We start from the raw sequence: 24,661 nt of genomic DNA on the forward strand, positions 1-24,661 counted from the left end.
TGTCTACCTCACAAAAGGCTCATTCCTGAACACCCTCTTGAATGGTCTCAGACCATACAACCAGACAAACTGGTCAACTACAGGCCACTTACGAATCTCCTGTTTATTAGCAAAGTTTTGGAAAAAGTAGTTGCTACACAAATACCAGAGTACACGACACCTCCAAAACGACTATCAAATGGCATTCCACCCCAAGTGGAGAATAGGGACAGCCACCATCCAGGTGGTGGATGATGCCCTCCAAATCATGCCTCCTTGTCATCCTTGACCTCTTGGCTGCATTCAACACACACACACACACACCGTCAACCACCACATCCTCCTCTCCCTCCTCGCTGGCAGGATGGGAGTGTCTGGTACTGTCCTGAATTGGTTGACCTCATATCTCTCGAGCAGATACCAGGCCATCCAGATGAACCATTTGCATTCTAACTGATTCCCAGTCTCCTGCAAAGTCCCCCAAAGCTCCATCCCCTAATTGTTTTCTTTTATCCTTTACATCCTTTTTTTAGGCACACTCCTCAAAGATCCCAATATAGCCATCCACCAAGATGCATATGATACTCAGTTGTACCTGAGAGTTACAATTCCACAGAACAAAAGTCATCTCTATGATTACCTAAGCATCATTTAGTCCTGGATGTTGACTGCCTACATCAAACTTAACCCATCCAAGAGTGAATTTATCCTTATAACTCCTCCAGCTAAACAACACCTTGTTCAACAATGGTTCAATAAAATTCACCTAGAAGGATTTCATCTGCAACTCTCGGATTCAGCTAATCCTTAGGCTTCTACATTGACAGCAGCCTATCCTTCCAGAAACACATAGCCAAGAAGTCCCAAATGACCTGGCTCCAAATGTCCATCTTTTGCAAAATCAAACCCTTCATCGCTCCACACACCTTTCCGGACAGTAGTGAACATGTGTGTGGTCTTGGACATTGATGGGGTAAAGGCTCTTCTGTTAGAGCTACCAGCTGCTCACTTGGCTTTCTAAAATAGTCCACCATGCTGCAACATTTCTTATTATGAGTATGCAGAAATTTGACCGAATCACCCTCTTCCTACTTGGACTAAATTGACTTTCTCTCCAAGCCAGGATACTGTTTGAGACTCCATGTATCATCTAGAAGATAGTCACAAGTAGCACACCAGTGTACCTGGCAGGTATGCTCCACATATCAGTTCGCACACCATCCTCGCACTGCAAATCGACAAACCAGTTCAAATATCAACTTGTCCGGAAAGGGAGGACCCACAAACAATCCTCTTGTTATGCACCCACCCTCTGAACTCAATCCCGGTATCGGCTTGTAATGCCCCCACAATTCTCCAATTTTGCAAATCTCTCAAAACGTGGCTTTTTCAACAGCACATGACCAAGGACTAATCCCTACGGATGCACGGACCGTAACTCACAGTAATGTGCTAGTGTTAGAAAACACCAGAAAACACCAGCCCAAACGCTGGCTACCCACACCCTGTACAGTGCTCTGCTGCTCATGAGCTAGGTCTGCGCTTTAAAAATGAATTAAATTAAATAAATAAAGTCCAGAGCTGAGTTTTTCAAATTGCAGCATCATGGCAGTAGTTGTGCTTTGAATCTGGCAGTATGTCTTTAATTATTGAGAGTCCTTACACTGCTCCCCCACCTATGAGGAAACTGTTGGTTGAAAATATTCATTTCAGTGGTGAATTTTACTACATTTACAGATATAACCTATTTGGTATTTATCTTCATGCTTTCTAGGAATTGTTACTGAACCAACAACTAATTATTATAAAAACAATGGTCAGCTTTTGTTAGGCAGAATTATATGCAGTACCCTTTGGGAACACCACACACAATTAAGACTACAAGTGACAGTACAAATTCACCTTTGGTACAAGCCTGTACTACACAGTAAAGTGGTAGCTATGGCAGAGCAGCCAGACTTATCTCAAAAGCAAGTGAGCAGTATCAATAGTTATACAAAGGACATCAATTACTATGATTCAAACAAACACTGACTCAAGGTTTCTGAGTAAAAGAACATACATCTATGTACACATCAGTTGTAAAACATTTCACTAAAGTAAAGCAGTTTAGAAATCACACTCTTAATACCCCACACCATTCCCAATAGATTATGGACAAGTTAAGCTAAAAAACAAAGTGTGAGCAAAATGGCACTCCAATAATTGAAAAGGGAGGGAAAGACAAAGTTAGATGAAAATTGAGCAGCACCAACAGGTAAGTAAGCAAGGCAATCTAGAAAGATGAACTACAGTGATGGAATCAAATCAAAAAGGCTCAGGGCCAAAGTCAATACGACAAAAGTCTTTTGCTCAAGATCACACAGTTCGAGGTAGTTTGCGGTTAAGTCTTTGCCAAGAGTTCTGGATGAGGTTGGTTGGCAGAAAAGTTTGTTTAAAGAGTAGAGAAGGACAAGCCCTCGGATTGGCGAAAGGTTTCACACACCTTCACCGCAGCTGGACGAAACGAACAACCGACTTTGAACAGTACCTTAAAATTGAGAAGCAGCTGTAGCTGAGGCAGACGTTTCTGGAAGATCCTGCAGGCTCGCGGTTCCTGAAGTGGCTGTCGGACTGACACGAAGTAGGAAGACTGGATGGTCCTGCACTGCCCAGGGAAGAAACCAGCAGCAGAGCAAAGCAACAAAGAAAAAGGTGTGCTCCTTAAAACCCAAGCAGGGTCCGACCTTCCTGGCTATCCAGTTCACTGTAGCTCTGCACAGCAAATTCGACCAGAGGAGGGAGGCCTGGCTTGGAGTTTGGGTGAACTGGTTGGTCCCACCAACTCAAGGGGAGAAGATTCCTTGTAGATCTTCCCTGTGATTGGAGTATGATATGAAATGATATGACATTTATAACGCGCCTATACACAAGTGTTTCGAGGCACGACGAGGCAAAGGGGGGGGGAACAGTGGGAAGACAGACAGCGATCTTACTAGGCCAGGTGTCATTCGGATCACGCAGGTGCATGGTCAGGGGGAAAGGGAAAAGTGCGAGGGGGAAGGGAGGTGGGAAAGTGCAGTACATGGGATAGTAGAATAATAAGATAAATAAACGGCCAGATGGTGGCAAGTGCAGGTAAGAACAAGCATAAGTGCTGGTAAGGGGACGGTAGGGATACAGAACAACAGTCTCCAGGTGCAGGGGTTGCCAAGGAGGGTGGCCAGGTAGCCAGTGCAGTTTCAGCCAAGAAGTCAACAGGGGAGAGGGGGAGAGAAGGCAGAAGTAAAGAGGAGGGTTTTGAGGTGCTTCCGGAACCGGAGATGGTTCTCCTCAAGTTTCAGGGAGGCGGGAAGGCTGTTCCAGAGAGAGGTCCCTGCCGAAGAGAGAGATCTCCCACCAACTCATTGCTTGGAGAAGCAACTGACCCTGAGGGAGTTGCAGGAGGATGAGTGAAGAGCTTGAGAAGGAAGATATTTGGCAAGAGAGAGTTGAAGGTATTGCAGCTCCAAGCCCCAGAGGCCTTGTGGACAATGCAGAGGGTTTTGAACTTAATCCTCGCAGCCACTGGGAGCCAGCGCAGAGATTTCAGTCCTGGAGAGATACGATCCCTGGGCTTGAGGCCAAGGAAAAGTCTCGCAGTCCTGTTCTGGATAAGTTGAAGAGGGCGGAGAGTAGAGGCAGGCAGATTTAGATAGAGGCTGTTATAATAGTCCAGTTTAGAGAGAACCAGGGCTCTGGAGACAGTGAGCTTCTGGGGGAAGGAGAGGAAAGGAAGAATACCTCTGAGGAGGTGTAGCTGGTAGTGTGACTTCTTAGAGACATCAGAGATGTGAGGAGAGAAGGAGAGTGTGGAGTCGAAGATGACCCCGTGGTTTTTGGCCTTGCAGGTGGGAGCAGGAAGAGGGCCAAGAGAGGCTGGCCAGAGAGCTGCAGGAAAGGAGGGAGTGGGTGTGCCAATAAGTAAAACCTCGGTCTTACTGGCATTAAGGCAGAGGTCATTGGCGGCACACCACTCCTGGATAGCAGAAAGACAGTCGGAGATGAGGGAAGGTGTGGAGGAGGCCGAGGGTAGCCTGAAAATGAGCTGGGTATCATCCGCATAGCACTGAAAATTGGGGCAGAGAGAGGCGATGCAGTGGGCAAGGAGTGCTAGGTATTGGTTGAAAAGCCAGGGAGAGAGGTTAGATCCCTGGGGGACACCACAGGTAGAGAGAAAGATATCAGAGAGGAAGGACCTGGGAGGGTCGGTCGGAGAGGAAAGATGTCAGCCACGCCAAAGCCTGACCAGTGATACCCAGTTTGTCACGGAGACGGTTGTGCAGGATGGCATGGTTAACGGTATCAAAGGCAGAAGAGAGATCAAGCAACATGAGGACACACAGTGTGTTGGAGTCAAGGTTGGAGAGCAGGTCTTCACAGATGTTCAGGAGAGCAGTTTCCGTGCTTCTGGCAGCTCTGAAGCCAGACTGATGGTCATGAAGACAACCAAAAGTATGAAGATTTGGACCTGGAGCGAAACAATGCTCCAAGAGAAACAGACAACAACTGATAATTATTAACCCTTTCCAGGACTCTATGTAAGAACGTTTGTACTGGGTCTGTGGATTTTAAAGAGACTAATAAAGTAAAATGGCAACTTTACATGTTCTGGGAGACAGTAGTCAGTTGGGAAGTCTAAAAGACAACCCTGTGTCACTGCACTGAAGGTGCTGTGTAACACACAGTAATAAGATGATGCCTGTGGAGTAGGTTGGGCTCCACAACCTATGAACACAAGAAAAGGTTAGACACACACACACAGCAAAACACATGTAAGAGTGGGAAAAAAGGCTCACACTCTTGCCAGGTGAGAAAAATAAATCCTAGAAATCCAGCAAAGCTGCTGAGGGACTCAGTAGGTAAGGGAAATTAGACATTCTGGAGAATTCTCCCTAACACCTTTGAATGTTTTCAAAGGAACTTATTTTGATAGGTGCTGCATCAAACTGTGAGTTTATAACTTGATGTGAAGTGAGACAGGTTTGTTAATATTTTAGGACCATGAACTCACTTTTACAATTCTGCTCCGACAATTAAACTTAATGTTCGCTTACATCAAAATAATGCCACTGCTTTCATAATAATTTCTCATTTAACTAGGCAAATTGATATTATCATGGGAGATATTGTTCACTCTAATTTTTGACTGTGGCAAAGCCACACTCATGCTATATAGCTGTAGTTAACCATACAGTTTAGTTTGGATTTTCAGTTGTGAACACATTCAACAATACAATGCACAATGTCTCCTTCCTGACATTTATCAGACTCATCTTGATGAAGATTAGAACAATGGCCACCCTCTTTTGCCCATTGAAATCCGTGGCCAATGGCATACAGTTGTTTTTAACATGTTATTTATATACCTTTACAAATAAAACCGTCTTTGACATCCGTCACTTCAAACGAAATTGTCATAGTAATGTGTATATCTTTAAACCAATAAATGATGTATAATAATTATAATACACAATATTTTCTCTATCTCTGCCCCTACCACAGCCAAGGGGGGATCTAGGACTCTCCCATGAGGGTTGAGAAAAGGCTCTTGATATAGAGGTGACAAGAATCACGTCACTACAACCTGCCCCATCTTAAAACATGCTATCCAAAATAAAATGAAAGAGCAGTATTACCAAATGCAGTGAAATGGCCCTGACAAGGTGGGCAGGTTTGCTCAAACCATCTAAAGAAGGTTTGAGGGCCATTTAAAGACACAGTTAACTTTTTCTTCATTGTGGGTGATGTGCTTCCCTTGCTCTGTGTTCCCTTTGTCACCCAAAACATGACACAAAACAAAAACATTGCTCTTGTATTTTCCCCTCCTCTATTTCCCTTTATGCTGCAAAAATAAAAACAGAAAGAAGAGTTTCTGAACAGCTTTTCTTTTTAAACTTACCTGTGTTTGTGGACAGCTTATGAGACTCCAAGAAGTCTCCCTGAGCTCCCTGTGACAACTTCTCTACTGTGTATGTGGTTCCAAGAAACATTTACCATTTTTTTGAGTCTTACATGAATCCATATTTGTTTTTTGTATCATCTTTTGTGCTTTTGCAATATTATATCTGGTTCATGTGCTGGGAGAGAGGAGGAGATGGACCTCTCTTCAACCTCCATTTTACTGGTCTATTTAGTTAGCCAGGAAAGAAAGATAGTTTGCGCATAGCCAGATGATGCCACAAGTAGGAGATATGGACCAAGACAAGTGGGAGGCAGCACTTAAGGTGGGATAGACGGTGTAAACCTTTGTTTTGTCAAGACATCGGCCCAAACCTGCTGGTGCAGGAGAGACTGGGGAGGAGTTGCAGTCAGTGCATGGGAATATATGGAAGAAGATGGTTCATTAATGAGGGCAATGTTGGGGAGACCTTCAGCCAGATCCAATGGGATGCAAAGTTTTATGCAATCTCTTCCAAAAAGCAGTTAAGTGGCGTAACTAAGAAACTCAATTCTAGGCCATCACTTCAATTTGCAAGTGATCTAATATGTGGCATGAGGATGTGTACAAAGAGTGTACACCACGTGCGCCAGACCACACTACTTTAGCACTCTCTCTTGTGCAAGAACAAAGGATTGTTGTAAGATCACAGTGACATTGGTCGCTATGGAGACGTTGATGCCTACCGCGACCTGCTGTTCCATCACATCATCTTGGTAGCAGTCTAGTCCTCTACCAAGATGGCACACGTCACTGCTCATGGCAGTTCAAATCTAGCTTGGACCACGGGCACAGTGTGTCTCAAATCCCGTGAGTACTGATGCTGTCTTCCTTGTTCATGTCTTCTAGTTCCTTCCTCTCCTCCTTGACGTCCGTGTGTCCAATCTTCAGTTTGCTCTCGCAACTGGCTCCTGCTATCTTGTTCTATCCTCACCTTACTCTAGCTTCTTCCTTGGTCTTCCTTCCAGAGACCACTCAGCATCAGAACGACATCCTTCAAGCCTCCTTTCTTCAGCGTGCTGAAGACCACAACTTGTCTACAATATTGCTGTCTCAGCCTCCAGGAGGTTTTTCTGGCTTGCCTTTTTCCCTCTGGGCACAGCACCAAACCTTTGATGTGGAGATTGTTTAAACTCAGACTCCATATTCAAGGGTCAAGTGCTGTTTCTATTTGCTTCTACTGCTTCACGAAGCTCCAAATACCAGTAAGTGGGCTATTATTTTTAATGATCTCACAAGTGTAGGATAACACTGATGTTCATCAATGGTCCCACTGTAGCAAGTGGCCCTCATCCACCGTCAATCTAGCTAGCACATATTTCTTGACTGCCCATTTCTGTCCCATCACATCCTGACGCACATGCGCTATCCACTAGCAGGGTCGCATCTTGTTGGTGATGGTAGATTTCTTTTTGTTTCCCACAATTTTGGCCAGAGAGGAGAGAAAGGATCGTATTCAAAGCCCTGACACTAACCCACAAGTGCATTCACTTCACTGCTCCTGCTTACCTTTCTCAAAGAATCCACCCTGTCTCCACCACCAGGCCAACCAGATCCCCGTACACCAACATGCTCTCTGTGCCACTAGTAAAAAGAGTAAAAGCGGGTGGATCCAGCTTCCCCTACCTCGCGCCCACCCACTGGAATGCCCTACCTCCCACCATCCGTGGCGAGGACTCCCTCACCACCTTCCGCAAAACACTGAAAACTACCCTCTTCACATAAGGACCGACACATCAGCACGAATACTCATCATTTTATGTTTGTAATATACGACCAAATGCAATATTTGTAACAACAGTATGATTTCTTGTACTATTCATAATGTGTCAACAATCGCTATCATATGTACCATGTAACTAAGTTATTGCAAGTAACAGCGCCTCAATGCCCCTGGGCTGCTTGCGCGCTATATACATTTAAATAAATAAATAAATAAATAAATAAATAAATAAATGAAAGTGTGACGAGTCATGCAGATACTGCCTTAATAACCTCACATCTGACATTAATGGGAGCTGGATTCTGTAGAAGTAGCGAATGCCATGGAGAAGCACATTCCCTAGCACCCCTACCCATCATGAAGGTGACTGAGCAAGCGGGTGGAAAAGAAGAAACAATGGCAACTGGGAAGAGTACAGAAACAATCTGGAGTGGCTCTGCTGTTAGGTAGAGACAAAGACATTGGGGGTCTTTATGAGTACGGTGGTAGGGGGTTAACAGCACTGGTAAGGATGCCGGTGACGTTAATCCCCTACTGCTGCATTCCGAGGTCCCTTAGCGGGTCCCACTAAGGCCGGCTGGTTTAACCAGCCGCCCTTAGCGGAAGCCGCTAAGGGACCAGGGAGCTAATAACGGGCCCGCTATTTGCAGGTCCGTTATTAGCTCCTTCCGCATTCCCATTGAGCCCTATGGGGTCTCGAATGGGAATGGGGAATGGTTTTCAGAATGGGGACTTACCGGGTCCTACAAGGGTGGAATGACCCAGTAAGTCCCCATTCCGAGAACCCGGACACGAGTTTGGAGGCTAATAGCGCCATGGCTGCCTCCAAACTCGTAATGAGCCCCATTGAGTCAGAACGTGCAGTTTGCAAATGTGATAATGGGAGCTACAGAATGGCACTGCTGGTTGGTAGAGCAAATTAAATTGAGGCAGAGATTCCAGTTTGGAAGGGCAGTTTTGGGATTTAGAGAGTGGCTCACCAGGTTTGGACAGTTAAGTAAATTAAGGCAGAACCTCCAGAGTTAGCGAGTGGGTCCGCTGGTGGAAAGTGTCAGATAGGCTGAGGATGAAGGAAAAACTAAACTTTTGCTTTTACTTTTACAATTTACTCAAGCACTGCTTTCAGAATCAAAGCCCTCATCCGTGCTTTAGCATCTCTATGCATGAATATAGTTGGCTTGCTCAAACATTTTCATTGTCTAAAAAATCTGTCAAGTGGTCTTCCAAGTGATGGACCTGGTATTTACTCCCACCATGGTCTTCAGCAATAAGATGCTTTTTTCATGAAAGTAAGATGTCTCACATGTGCGCGATTGAGGCATCTTCTGTGATGTAAGACAATAGCACCAGGTGCCATATTTACATGTTCATAGGTAGCAAGTGTTAGAGAAGATAGGGATGAACCATTTGGTCTTCAGCGGCCCTGTTGATTTCTCATGCATATCCCTGTGAATACAGTAAGCCAGACAGTGGATGGGGTCACACCCACAGCCTCTTAAATGTTCCCACTGTTTGAAAGCTTTATCATGGTGCCCCCTCATCTAGTGTCAGAATTTGATGGGGAGTGACTGCGGATTTTCCGATAATCATCTGTGCTGTAACCAAGTCCCACATTGTTTTGTTGAAACCTGACCTTTTTCTCTCTCCTTTTGTTCCATCCAGACTCTTAAATGTCTATAGTGCTTCCCTGCACATGGATAGCGTGCCCTCTTGCAAATGAAACCTCCCCTGATTTACCCCATCCTCCACACATACTCTTTAAAAGTTGCCTCCAGGAGAGACCACTTGGGGGCACGGAGAAAATGGCTGCATGAAAGATGGGCTCCCCACAACAATGCTGTTATTTGTACTCTGTCTCACCCGTGAACACTGTAATTGGCAGACTCCCAGTTGCCCTGGTTGCCACCGAGGGTGTTTGTTTTTGGATCATATTTACAGGAGTGCTGAAACGAGGACGATAGATTGATATGGCACATGTGGCAGGGTTGGAACAGCTTTGGCAGAAGGCTTGAGGTGTGCGGCACATGAAGGCCTGCTATCCAGACATTGACCTTCAGTGCCAGCCTTGGGATTGACCGGGGTGAGAGGGATCGAGGAGTAGGATGAGCCCCAGAAATGTGGAACGGGATACAAACTCACAGAGGTATGCAAATAGTGATTCCTGGATGGACGGGCAATGCTGTGTATCAGGGCGTCCTCCTCCCAGTCATCCAGAGGCTGTGCCCAAGTGGCATATGGAGAGGATGCTGGAGAAGAGCCTGGAGTGACATGTCCAAGGATCCGATCCTCTGTCGTCGTGTTTGAAGAGCGGTTTCTTGGTACGGGAGGGGTACAACATGCCTTATGTGACCTTGAGGGTGGTGCGCCCCCAGATTATATAACCTGGAACCTGGTTGGGCTGTGTTGGAGTCGGCATGGTGCAAGCATCCTTTGAAGGGGAGTGCTGGGCAGTCAGCCTTGGTATTGTGCTGAACCCACGAGGGGCCCTTAAATCAGTAACACGTAATACAAGGATGGGGATGCAGAATAACTCTTGCACCAAATAATAAGACCGACTCAGGAAGTTGGAAAAATGTCTCATCTGACTGATTTATTTTCAATTGTCTAAACCAGTGAGTTGCAACGGACGTCACACACCATAAGTCTCAAAGCATTTCAAAAAAATGATTTTATAGCAAAAACTCATCATTCATGACGTCATACTACATGGCAAACTAAGAAAACCTTCAGGAGATTGTGGTTGGCTTAAGTGAAACATCTAAGTATACTTTCTATATAAGGAATATTTCATCTCCATCAGTTATTTAGTACACAGCATATTATTGGTTCTCACACTATAAGGCCCTTTGTTGTATGGCCTTCTACAATTGGTTGGCACTCTTGTACCCTTCTGGAACATTCAGCTCACTATCAGCATGTAAGCTGGTACCCCGGGTGTCAATGGGTGGACTTGACCGTGTCTCCCTACCCAATTAGCCCAACATCTCTCATTGCTCATGCCGTCTGCATTCAGACTGTCTTTGAACTTGTCCTTGCAAAGTATCATTGCTCCTGAGAATAAAAGGGAGTATACGCACATTCTTATTGCAGCTCAGTTCTTCACGCCCAACTCCTATTTCCATCCTTGACTGATGTGACAGGAGAATGTATTTTGGCCTGTGTTGTTGCATTTAATTGTCCTGAATTAATAAACTTGGCACTCATGGTGTTCTTTCTTGCACCTTAACAAGGGCTAATTCAGCTTCTCACGTCCACTTTTCTTCAAGGATAGATAACCAGTACTTGGCTGCTCCATCCTTTGACTCCAGGCCAGACAGCTATTCCAGGCCTTTCCTCGATCTTTCAGTTCTGTTTTCTTGCTGCAACACACAGCCCTCCAATCCTTCTATCTTCACAGGTCGGAGCTTACTAAATATGTGACACCGATGTCCAGAATCTATATAATGGTGGCACCGCCTGCAGTTTATTCGCTAAGTATAGCTAGACTTTAAGATTACCTAGTCCACTTGTGTTGCTGCATCTGTACAGCTATACAATGTCTTCTATTTTCTGCACTGCTCTTCACACATGCAATCTTTATTCTACATATGAAAGTTTAATCAATTCTTTACTTCGTCATCAGGTTCTATAAGGTCTATGCATTCTTCACCCTCTCTTCTCAGTGCATCACGCTTGCTTCTTGTGACGTCACCATCCTCTCTTCCTCTCATTTTCATATTCCTTCAGGAATCTCCTGCAAGAGATTATCATCTCTACAGGGATACATCATGTATGGTCTTCTCAACGGATACCTTGTCTCAAAGATTCTTTGTGGAATAGGCATCATTAATGGTGTTATATATGTCACAATTTCCGGCTTCCAACATATAGGCAGGATGGGGGAGGGACTTCCTGCAGAGGCATTCAGCTGCTCATCTACAGAGCTGTGTCAGCTACCGAAAAAGGCCCTTGTTTTTGCAAGTTGCCGACCAAGGGTTGGGGGTTTGTGTTGTAGACTCCCATTTAATCACATTGCAGTGGCGCAGAGTCTTTTGTCATGGTAGAAGTAAAGTAAGGTGGGGGTATGAAGGACCTCCAGTATGACATTTTAGCATTCTCTCTGATATTAAAGGCATAGGTACAGTCATCCATGGCAGCACTCAGGGAAAGGCTGGAGAAGATCATGTCTAGGCCCTGGAAAGGAACCAGCTCTTCATGAAAATCCTGGAGATCGAGATGGGAGCTCAGATAAAGGAGTTGGAGCTCAGAGCGAGAGAGAGAGGTTCCCCATAAGTTGGACAATATTGAGAACAGAGAGTGAAGAAATAATATAAGAATCTGGGGCTTTCTTCAAGCAGCTGGCAAAATGTCAGGAGAATTGGAAAACAGGGTGAGCGCCATGTTTCAGCTATTGCTGAGTGTAGAGGAGACAAGGGGCCTCATTACAAGTTAGCCAGTCCGGATTTAACGGTGCCAGTAAAACCGTACCAGCACCGTTTTCCGGACCGGCTAACTACGAGCTCTGCGGCCGTGTGATGTTACACCCGCCAGGTCTGACCTGGCGGGCGTAACGCCAACGGCCGCAGACGGACACGGAAACACCGGCACCATTTCCACATGGTGCCTGTGTTTCCACTTTCCCATTCCCATCGAGTCCAACGGGAATGGGGATTTACAGAAGGCCGGCTCCGGAATTACTCGATCACTGGGGATGGAATGCCCCGGTAATTCCAGCAAGTCCAGAGCCGGTAAATCCCCACGAGTCCCGCGGCAGCCTGCTGGTTTTATCGGCACAGCTACCACCGGAATTGTAATGACAGCCAAGGACTTTTGTGTTTGACAGAATACATTGAGATGCTGGTGCTGCAGAAGGGCCTCAATCGCTTATAATCAAAATGCCATTACTTCAAGGATAAGGAGAACGTGCTGCGGAATGTGAGAGAACTGAACTCCTTTTAGTGGGACGGAGCCTCCATTCATTTATACCAGAATGTATCTACATACGTGGGATCAAAGACATAAATGTAGGTCAATGACATCTTAGTTGCAGTCTGAGGGGATTAGATATCGATGGAGAAATCCTTTTGTATTATCATTTGAATGTGAAAGGGGACAATAGATGGAGAGCTAGCGGATCAGCTATTGCAGGAGTTGTGGGAATCCCAGCAGCAGGGGCCCAACTCTGAAGGGCAGTTGCAGATGAGGGAAACATTCAAACAGGCCTTTGCGCAGCAGGTTGGTTGAAAAAAGTCACTGGGGCCAGGAAATTCCAGAAATATAACCTCCCTTCACCAACAAAAGTAGGGTGACTGCCTGGGAGCAGATGAAGAAGGTTCGCTTCTGGGACTACTGTGACACTGATCCATGTGAGGGATGTATTTATTTATTTATGGTGTTATGATGGATCTTTTGGGAGTTTTATAGTAAGAAGTGTATATTGGGGGTGTAGCGCAACTCCTAGTGGCCCAGTCATGACTGGGTGTCTCATTGGTTGGGGTTCTCGGGTCCCACTGTCTTGCAGTTTTATGTTTTATGGTTTTGGGATATACAGGATGGGTACCTCAATGATGGTAAGGGGCTCGGATGTGCGGGGTGGGACTTTCTTTAGGTTTGAAAGCTCTTGGCTGGTTGGTAGTCAAATGCAGATATGTGCAAGGCACAGTTTGTATGGTTTCAATATTTTAGTTCATGGCTGAGATGCGTATCACTACGTTGAATGATAAGGGATTGAATTCACCACATAAGCACTCACGTATACTAAGAGAATTAGTGGCTTTCTGGGTTGTTTATACAGGAGATGCACTTTAGAAGTGGGGAGGTATCTCAATATATTGGTAAAACTGTCAGACAGGCCTTCTGGGCCTTGGAGGGGATCAGGAAGAATGGAGGGTTTGGGCATCCTCCTTGCCAAATCCTTTCAGCTTCATGAAGTACAAGTCGGGTGGAGCTAGAGGGTAGGCTCTTGTTGATTAAGGGTGTGATAATGTCATGTTGCATCACCATGGTCACTCTCTATGCCCCAAATCAGGGTCAGCTGCCCTTTCTTGAATCAGGGACAATGATGGGAGAGCAGTGGTTGGAAGGCCGTACGATACTGGGGGGGATTTTCATATGATGCAAGATCCTGCCCTGGACTGGAGGACTGGGAGAATTGGGGACTAGGCATAGTGCGGCCCTCGCTAACCTTATTGTGGACGGTTTTTTGGGTGGAAATGTGGAGGATTAAACATGTTTGTCTGAGAGGATATAGCTTCTATTCGCCCCCACATGATTCCTATTCCAGGATGGATATGCTCCTAATCACATATTGTATTGGTTCCCTATTCAGGTGGAAACCATTGCATGGTCAGACCACGATATGGAACTTGTGATGATTGCTTTAGGTGAAAGGCATAAGGCGTGTTTCAGATGATGATATAATGACTCTCCCTTCAGGGATGCGGTATGTGATGGAAAGTAAACTGAAGGAGGATATTAAAAGTCTTAGATACAGACTGCCCCAGGGGGGGATGGATGTCAGCAAGATCTTGCTATCCATAAAAGAGAAGAGGCAGGAAAAAAACTCCCTGCCACTGAAGCAGACACATAGGAGAACAAAATTCACCAAGCGGAGATACTACGAAAGGGGGGATACAGTGGTTGACTGACAGAGTATGAATGGTGAGGAATGATAGGTGGGTATATAAAATCATTGATGGGGAATCGCGGGTATGTGGGTCTCCTGATTTGATTCTCCATCATTTTGTAGAATTGTATGAGACCCTATATGATAAGGGTGACGTGGTATCAATGTGTGGAACATGGTGGAAGGTAGAAAGCAGATTCATGGCCAGTTGCTCTGCTTCTGCATTGCCAAGCATGTCCTGTTCATTTATCATGTTAGATATCTCCAATTCCAAAAGATACATCAGTGACAGCACCACACTGAGTGATGTAGCATGGATGTTAACCCTGTGTGTGTGGAGTCTTTGAAAGGCTGCAGTAAAGAACAAACATTGTCCAACTGTTTATTTGTTAGATAAGCACCCTCCGGTTGACAGATCTGGCTTTTGCAGTAGTCAGTCACTGCATTATACTTTTCATTGAAATTTTCTGCTGGCTGTAACTAAGGTTATAGAATGACTTCAGAATTCCTAACATACTTTTGGCACTGTATGAGTGGGTGACCTGGGTGCAGATCTTCTGGACCACACTTACCCTCTTATCAAGTGGTAGGTACTGACATATGAAGTTGGGGGGCACGGGCAAAACAGGGAATTTGCATGGTTTCATCTATAGACAGAGCAGCTGAAACATTAGAAATAGTGTCACCTGTCACAAAGCCACTTGTAAACCACAGGACATGAGCCAATGTACCACACCTCCTATACCCCCTTCCAGAGAAAACCTTGCCTGTGTACATTGCCATCAAACTCTTCAATGGACAATGCTGTCCATAACTTTGCTGACAACAGGTCTGGGGAAAGATGGCCCAGTTACCAGGGATGGGCATGAAGCTGTGTCTTGACATCTGATGCATACGTTCATTGTCAGATGGACTTTCCTACTCTCTCAGTAGTAGGTATTTGTTGCTGAGGTTTCCATGAAATAGAGCTGACTTGGAATTTCTTATCACGGTTCACACTGACCAAGAAGCCACCTGAGGCCACAATAAAGTAGGGCAGTACATCTATTGCCAATAGTACATAAAGGTTGTAATTGAACTGACAAAGCTCTTTATGTATTTTGTGATATTTTCCAAAATGCTCAAAAAGCCTCAGCAAAATTGAACTGGGGCATTAAGTGGGAAATACAGTGTTTGTGTCGCACTGGATCAGCAGACAAATTTGGTGTTCCCAACAGGTCTTGTTCAAATCTGTGATTGAGCAAGGATTTATGGTGTAATGGTGTAGGATTATTTTTTCAAATGTGTCCATTGCCTGCTGCCAAGGAATAGAAGGCTGATATGTTGCTTTTTTATTTTGCCAAACAGTTAGAGGGTGGCATCTCATATGGAGCCACAGGGAAAAGGTGCCCACATTGGTAACCAGGTTCCTTGCAAAATGCTTTTTTTGAAGAATTCAAGATGTGTTTGCCAATTTTCTGATGTGAAATAACTCCACTTACCTGATTTGTTTTGAGGACTGACACAGGCTTTAACCTCTCCTTCCTCTTGGGGTTTCCTGAATGTACTCTGCAGTGAATGCTACATCTTATCCCTAGCTGTGGTATACTCAAAGAAGATGTCTATGAGTTTCAAACTCAATTTAGGGGACAGAACATAATCTTGTTCAGGTTGTGAATTTCTGTTTGCAAGGAAAACATAGATTGGAAGTTTTCATTTATCACTTATTGTTCATTGTCTGTGGATTGCTCTCTTCTTTGGTGAGGTGCTGTCATCTGTTGTCATTTGTGTCCATCCTATGGTTGGGACTCAACGTTCTCCCCCTACTTCTCCTCATCAACCTGCTCCTTCTCCTCTCCCTCACAAACTCTATCCTCTGAAATCTGTTTCAAATGCAACAGTGGTGCATGCACAATTACATTGCTTCCCAATGCAACAGATTCACTTAATATGAATACCCAAATCTTTGCAGAGGATACGATATGTGGTTACTGATTGATCAGTGTGACTAGTGAGCAGACCTGTGCACTCTCCAGATTCTTCAATGCATACAGCCAATTCTCTAGTATGCAAAAAATACCGAAGAGACACATGATCCCATAGCCCTAACCCAGTCAATACCATGTTTGGGCCTCAGACATTTTCATGCATATTACTTTTACCTATTTCCAACCTACTATAAGTTTATGGTTGAACACTGCCTTGGTGCTATCATTATCCACAAAATGCCTATGAATCTAAAACTGCTTTTGAATTCTCCTCCACCTAAAAATGATCATGGGGATTTCACTGTGTGTTCCTATGTTTTCAAACAAAATGCATGTGTGCCAAATGCTGCTGAGCATTCTACTCCACCTACAAAATGCATGTGTGCCTAACACTGCCCTGGCATATCCCTCCATCCACAAAGGCACATAGGGTTCTCACTGCTTTAGCATTCGCCTCCAAATACAAAACACTTGTGGGCTCTCCCTAATTTGCCCTTCTCCTCTGCCTAGAAAATGCAGATGTGCCTAGTACTACTTAAACTTTTCTCCTCCACCTCCAAAATGCACATGCCTAATACAGCTTTGGTGTTCTCTACACCTACAAAATGCATGTGTCCCTAACAATGCCCTGAAATTCTCCTCTGCCTACAAAACACACATACTTGTAATGCTGTCTTGACATTCTCCTCTCCCTACAAAACACACATACTGTCCTGACTACTTTGGTATTCTCCACCTACAAATTGCATGTGGAGTTCTTACTTCCTGAACATTTTGCACACCGACAAAATGTATGTATGCCAAACAAAGTAATGGTGTTTGCCTCCACCTACAAAACATATGTGTGCCTAACACTGCCATGCTATCGCTCTCTTTCTATAAAATTCACATTTTCCTTAACTCTGCCTTGGCATTATCCTCCACCTGTAAAATGCACATAGAGTTCTCACTGCTTTGGTATTCCCCTCTGCCTACAAAAGCCAATGGGATGTTTCACTGCTTTGACTTTTCCTCTTCCTAGAAATTGAATTTGTGCCTAATGATGCTTTGCCATTCTCAGCCTAAAACATACAGGTGTCATTATCATTGCCTTAGCATTCTCCTCTGCCTACAAAACACATGTGACTAAGACTGCATTGGTCTTGTCCCTGTGTACAAAATGCAAATGTGCCTAACATTGCCTTGGAGTTCTTTTCTGCCTAGAAAATGCATGTGATTCGCTTTCACCTTCAAAATGCATTTGAGGTTTTCACTGCTTTTGCATTGTTCATGGCTACAAATTGCATATGGGTTTTTAACTGTTTTGGCATTCTTCCAATCTAAAATATGCATATGTGCCTAATATTGCAATGGCATTTTCCTCCACCTACAAAACAAATGTGTACCTAGCACTACATTGGAATGTTCCTTTACCTATAAAATGCACATATAAGTAAATCAACACTGGCATACAAACACACGGGTGGTTTGCACTGCATATTCACCCTCCTTTCCTAACACTGCCTTGGCATTATCCTCTAAAGTAAAACAAAAGAGGTGAAGGCTGGAAAGTGTAACATTAATCTTAACGTCTAGCACAGTTCTGGGCAAGCCTCTAGACCGTCAGTATGCATCCTGCCAATCCATTAGAGAAAGAGGAAAGACTGTATTGAAATCAGACTTGGTCCCACTCCAAGCGGGGCAGTGCAGACCGAACTGCTTGGTCAGATCCCTACTTCACAAGACCACAAGCAACCACAGCCACATGTGCCTGCAAAAGGCATTTGTGCATAACAATGCTTTGGTTTTCTCCTCAGCCTACAAAATGCATATATGTCTAACACTGCCTTGACGTTCTCCTCCACCTATGAAACACATATGTGGTTCTAATTGGGTTTGTGTTCTTCCATGCTCCCAAAATGCACATGGGTCAAAACCTGCTTTGGCATTCTACTCTTTCTACAGTACGTAGGTGGCTCTAACACAGCCTTGGTTTTCACTCTTCCTAAAAGATAAACATGTGCCTCACACTGTCTTGACCTTCTTCTCTGCCTTCAAAATGCTCATATTCTTAACACTGCCTTGGCATTGTCTTCTTCCTACAGCATGCACATTGGGTTCTCACTCCTTTGACATTCTCCTCCCACATGCATGGGGGGTTTTCACTGCTTGGTCCTTCTTCCATGTCTATAAAATCCATATGTGCCTGACTCTTCTGCCTAACACTGCCTTGCCCTTCTACTCCTAATACAAAAAACTCATGTATTTTACGCTGTTATCGTGTTCTTCCCACATAATTGGCGTTTCCTCTGTCGACAAAATGCACTTATGCCTAACACTGCTTTTATATTTTGCCAACCTGAACATTTCAGGTGTGCCCAGCAAGGCTTTGGCATTCCCCCCCACTTATGAAATGTATGTGGGGTTCCTATCACTTTGGTGTTCTCCTACAATTTCAAAATGATTTTGGTGCTCTTGCTGCATTGGTCTTGTCTTCCACCTACAAAATCCATGCATATCAAACAAAGATTTGGAATTCTCATCGGCCTACTAGGTGTGTCTAACGCTGTCTTGTTTTTCATTCTTCATAAAGCAAGCACACATGGTTTACACTGCATGCGTGCTGTCCTCCTTCTACAAATGACATGTATGCCTAACATTGCCTACAAAATGTCTGTATGCGTAAACACTGTCTTTGTGTTCTCCTTGGCCTACAAAATGCACATGTGGTTTGGAATCTCCTCTACCTACAAACCAAATGTGGGGCCCTCACTGCTTGGGTGTTCTCTTTGGCTTAAAAACATATGTGTGTTTCTACTGGCCTTGATGATCTCCCAGATAACAAAATGCATATGTGCCTAACAATGACTTGGCATTCTCCTCCATCTACAAAATTCATATGTGCATAACACTACATCGATGCTCTCTTCCATCTATAAAATGCTCATGTTCATGATGCTGCCTTGCATTCTCCTTCAAAATACATGTGTGTGTCTCAGTGCTTTTGATGTTCTCCCTGTTCTTCCAACATTATAGGTGTGCCTAAAACCATCTTAGCATTCTCCTCCATCTACAAAATGCACATGTGCCTTTGTATTTTCCTGTTTCTACAAAACACATTTGTGGTTCCCTCTTCTTTGGCATTCTATCCCGTCACAATACACATGACTAACACTTCCTGGGTGTCCTCCACCTACACAATGCATGTGTGCTCAACACTAGTTTGGTGTTCTCCTGTAAAAAAATTAATATGTTACTAACACTGACTTGGTGTTCTCCTTCACTTACACAATGCATGTCTGTTTAACAACACTAGCTTGTCATTCGCCCTGCATACAAATTGCATGTGGTCCCAACACTATGTTAGCATTCTCCTTTGTGACAACACAAATGTGGAACTCACACTACCTTGCCTTTCCTCTGAGCCTACGAAATGTAAGTGTGATCCTCATGCTTTGGTATTCCTTTCTGCCTACAAAATAATAGACATGTCCCTAATGCTGCCATAGCATTCTCCTCCACCTACAAAATGTGCATGTGCCTAATACTAATTTGGTGTTCTACCCACATGTAAAGTGTGCATAGGGCGTGGACTCCCATCCACTTAAACAATGTGTGTGTGCCTAACAGCGTATTACTGTTTTCCTCTGTGCACATAATCCACATCTCCCTAACACTGTCTTTGTGTTTTCCTCAATCTACAAAATGTGCATGTGCTTAACAGTGCTTATGCATGTTCTGTCTACAAAATGCATGTATTTTAGCTATTGCATTCTTGATCTCCAAAAATAATGCAGGTGTGGCTCTCACTGCTTTGGCGGTATCCTCCACTTTCAATATGCATGTGAGGTTCTCACTGCTTTGGTGGTATCCTCCACCTTCGAAATGCATGTGGGGTTCTCACTGATTTGATGGTATCCTCCACCTTTAAAATGCATGTGGGGTTCTCACTGATTTGGTGGTGTCCTCCACCTTCGAAATGCATGTGGGGTTCTCACTGATTTGATGGTATCCTCCACCTTTAAAATGCATGTGAGGTTCTCACTGCTTTGGTGGTGTCCTCCACCTTCGAAATGCATGTGGGGTTCTCACTGATTTGATGGTATCCTCCACCTTCAAAATGCATGTGGGGTTCTCACTGATTTGATGGTATCCTCCACCTTCAAAATGCATGTGGGGTTCTCACTGATTTGGCTTTGTCATCGGCCTATAAAGTGCATGTTGTGTTCCCTGTGCTTTGGCATGTGCCTTGGCACGGTCTCTCTGCGTACAAAATGCACTTTTGTCCAGCACTGCCTTAGAATTCTCCTGTGCCTACAAATTGAGGTTCTCACTGCTTTGACACAAGTTCAAGGTTATTTACTTGGCAGCACAGTTCAATATGTACACATTGAAACCTTGCCCAAAGAATTGCAAAATGACTAGCACACACATGGTGGAACCTCCAGAGAGCTCTAAACTTCAAAGAGCTCAAAGCTTAAGTAATCTTTGTGTTGTTCATCCTGAAGGAAATATCTTGACATATGGCACCCCCACGCTCCATCAACATAACAGCCGACGCCGACGGACCAATCAAACATAAAAACAAAGTAAATGTTGCACATATGTTTAAATTAAATATTTCAAGAGCATTATGACAACATGAGCAGTATGCGCTGGTATAACTATCCTGCGAAGCAGAACAAGAGGAACAAAGAGAGTGTGCTCTGCCTTGTGCGCATTAATTACCAGTTATGGGGGCAACACAACTGCTGTGCCAGATGTAAACAAGCTGTTTAATTTGAACATGAAAAAATCGACAGAAATCTCAGCAATGAAAATGTAGTAAGCGTTCAAGTATGCACACAACACAAAGCTACACAGGCGCATTATGTTAGAAGCAATCATAACACGAAAGGGCACTATTGCATGAACTGTGCATATCTCACGTCTGTGCAACAAGGATCAATTGCAACCAGTGCACAATTGCAAAAACCATTGCCTCACATCTACCTTCCCCACCATAGGCCTTAATTCTGATTGCGATCCCTCCTCTCTGATAGGCTGCACTGCGTCTGCTCTCTTTTGTATTTCTTTCCTCCTCCCAATAGCGCACTGTTTACTTCCTTTTAGGTTCTCTGTCACTAGGAAAGCATGTGATGCTGCACGTTTTGCAGCTTTTGCCGGTTACACTAAAATGCCAGACGAATAGATGCTACTGGGGACACTACTACATCTTTACATGAACCAGAAGCCCATGTAAAGTGGAACTGTTGAGAACTGCTGCAAATCTAGTCCCATGCCTGCGGGTCTTCGCAATGGCATTGTGGCTCAGCCTTTGGACATATGTAGATGACCAGCTGAACTGTTGGTGGCTTCCTCTCACTGCTCCTCATATTCTAGCTCCATTGATGGAAAGATGCACCACAAAAACAGGGGTCTCTTTAGAAAGCACCTATCAGAGACCACTAGATTCACCTGAAACAGAGGAATGCCAGCTTGTAGAGGGGGATCGACCACCACTTGGGGAGGGCGATGAGGATATAAGGGAGGAACACAAGGCTGTCCTGCACCACGTGATTCCAAACCCGGATTTTCCAGCCCTATCTCCGGCCATTGAAAATAATCTGTTTAAGCAATTTAAAGGGGTTGCAAGCACACCATTTCCCTTTTACAAGGATGTTCATCATTTATTACCAATGGAATGATAAGAGATACTGAGAAACGCTCCTTCTGACTGCACCTCAGCGAGTTAAAACCTTAAAAGGGCTTTGAAGAGAAATACCCCAGCAATGTGAAAGGGGATGCACAGCTGGAGTTCTTCATCAATCAGGCAAATGTCTCACCTGTGGTGCTGATACCATCTGACGTGCTTTAAAGTAAGATTGAGAATGTGCAGAAGCTCCTTACTCCGATATCAATCTGATAGTTAGGACTAGTTCCTGGACAGCTTACGCAGCCTGATCGTTGATCATGGCCTTCTGGAATTTCCAGGCAGTTTATCAGGAGAGTGAGGATATATCTGAGATGCTAGAGATAATTGAAAAGCAAGCCCTTGGTCCGTCAGACATCAATTTTGGAACTTTCGAGTTGTGAGGTGTTGGGAGAAAGCTGTGGCTGTGCTCATGGAAGGCTGAGTATTTCTGGGAAACTGTTTTCTCCATGCATCCATTCCTAGGGCCTTCTCTCTTTGGTCTCCAAAGACTCTTTTCTCGGTAGGTTATTCAATGATAGGAAGCATGCCATCTTGTATAGGTGGAGACAATAGGGGACAGTAACAAAGGGTAGAGTGCAAAGCTCATCTCTCCTGAGCACATGCACACATCCATCTGCCGTTAGGAGAGCACCCACAGAACATCCCCCAGTCTCAGGTATGACTATCCATCCTCAAAAGCATGGATGTGGGGGAAAGGGTAAGCAGGTTTAAGGTGGTATGGGTAGATGCACAGGACAAGTGGGTGATGGGTATCCTTTCTTCCACTTACACTATTGAATTCTGCCACCTACCACTGTAGAATTATGCTCTTGTCACTCATCTTCTGCAGGAGGGGGTAAAGAGGCAAGGGCATCTGGATGGCATCCAAACATTGCATGTGATAAATGCTATTCCTGAACTCCCTTTAATGAATACAGGTTTTTATTAATCTTTTTTGTTTCTAGACAAGAAGCACACAGGGTCGTATAGATCAGTGATGTATCTCAAAAGCCTATGAAGGTACATCCACTACAGGCCATTCAAGATGGAATCAACACTATGCGCAATCTCTCTGATTCAATCCAACTACTGTCTGGTCTCAGTAGACTTAGAGTGCGCTTAACTGCATATTCCAATTTTAGAGAAGCATAAATCATTTCTGCAAGATAGGATAGCGAGAATGGCATACCCATGCTCACCTTTGGTATGTTAGGTGAGGCACCAAGAATGCTCAGCAAGTTGTTGGCTTCTTACATGAAGATGGGATCATAGCGCTTATTAGGATGACGTCCTGGTCCAGGACTCCTACTGCAATTACTATCTGGTGTAGTCTTCTCAAGGGTGCAAGACCCTGCAGACTCATGGAAATCCAATTTTAAAACATCTCACTTGATGTCCCCGTCCTGATGGCTATGAACAGGTGCGCCTACATGTGGCCACTGTAGTGGCTCTCCAAGCCCACCTGAAGGAGTTACTTTCCAGGGAACAATTGCGACATGTCTATTGCTGTACTCCTAGGCAGATATGGCAGCCTGCACCGGTACGGTTCCTTGGACCAGACTGCATATGCACTCTTTGTTGCACCATCTCAGCACCCGCAGGTCTCTGACGACAGGACACCATAATCATCATATCTTTGGATCAATGAAACTAACCACACAATTACAGTAGTGGTACAGTTCAACAACCGCTGCCCTCTGAGGAGAGTAGAGCTATGCGTTCCTTCCCCAGTCACAACAGATGGCAGTCACCTAAATTGATTTGCAACATTGGGAGACAGGACCACTCATGGAAGATGGCCCTGGACTGAGGGGAGATACTATTCCAATGGGAGGCAGCTATTGATGGTCAGGTATTGATGGTCAATAGCTCTCCCCAATTGGAAGATGCTTTCACTTTAGTCTAAGACCATCTTCGCAGAGTGGCCCTGTTTCCCATTTTTGTAGCCCAATTTAGATGACTAGCCTCTTTTGCATATGGTCAAGCTATCCCTGCAGCCCTAGACACCTTGGATCCTGCAGGAGAGGGTCCTAGTTCACACTGACACCCAGTTCCCAAGGGCATATTTCAACAAGCAAGCGAGGCATTAGATTTCACCCCTTGGAGAAGAATACAGAAGAAATAGGTGAAAAGGCAGAGAAACATCTGTGTACCCTGACGGCGGCATACTTCTTGGGCAGGGAACAAATATTGCACCAGACAAAAAGAGTGACAGTTTTCCATCCTCTGCTAGTTATTGCCTCCAAGTGTATGCCTTAGAGATAATACCTCTGAAATGGGGAGTAACATGGCTGGACTTCTTTGTGATAGAGCAGACCTCTCTGCTTTCATGATGTTGCACTATAACTCCACAGACCAAGGTTTGGATCCAGGAGGTACTATCAACCCCTTGGTCTACTGGTCTTTTGCATGCATTTTCACCATTCCTGGCAGTGGAGGATTCTACAGGAAGCATCATGGATACTTCTAGTAACTACTTTTTAGACTCACATTCTGTAGTTCCCCTAGCTGTAGCACTCGGTGTGGTAATCCCCATTGCTGTTTTCTCTGGATACCCCTCCAATTGTGTCTCCAATTCGCCCACAGGACACTCTGAAAGAGACATTGGTTAGAGGTAGGCAGACGAAAGAGCAAGGCCTACACATCCTGGGTTTATCATCAACAACGGCAAATTCAGTCCAGAGTTCTTGACGGTCGGCACACTTGAGTCCCTACTTTCAACTTTGGGCATTGTTATTGGTGTGTTGGTGTGCCTCAAAAGGTCTGGATTCGGAAA

Source organism: Ambystoma mexicanum, chromosome 5p, assembly GCF_040938575.1.
Source record: "Ambystoma mexicanum isolate Mex_15411 chromosome 5p, UKY_AmexF1_1, whole genome shotgun sequence".
Classification (NCBI taxonomy): domain Eukaryota; kingdom Metazoa; phylum Chordata; class Amphibia; order Caudata; family Ambystomatidae; genus Ambystoma; species Ambystoma mexicanum.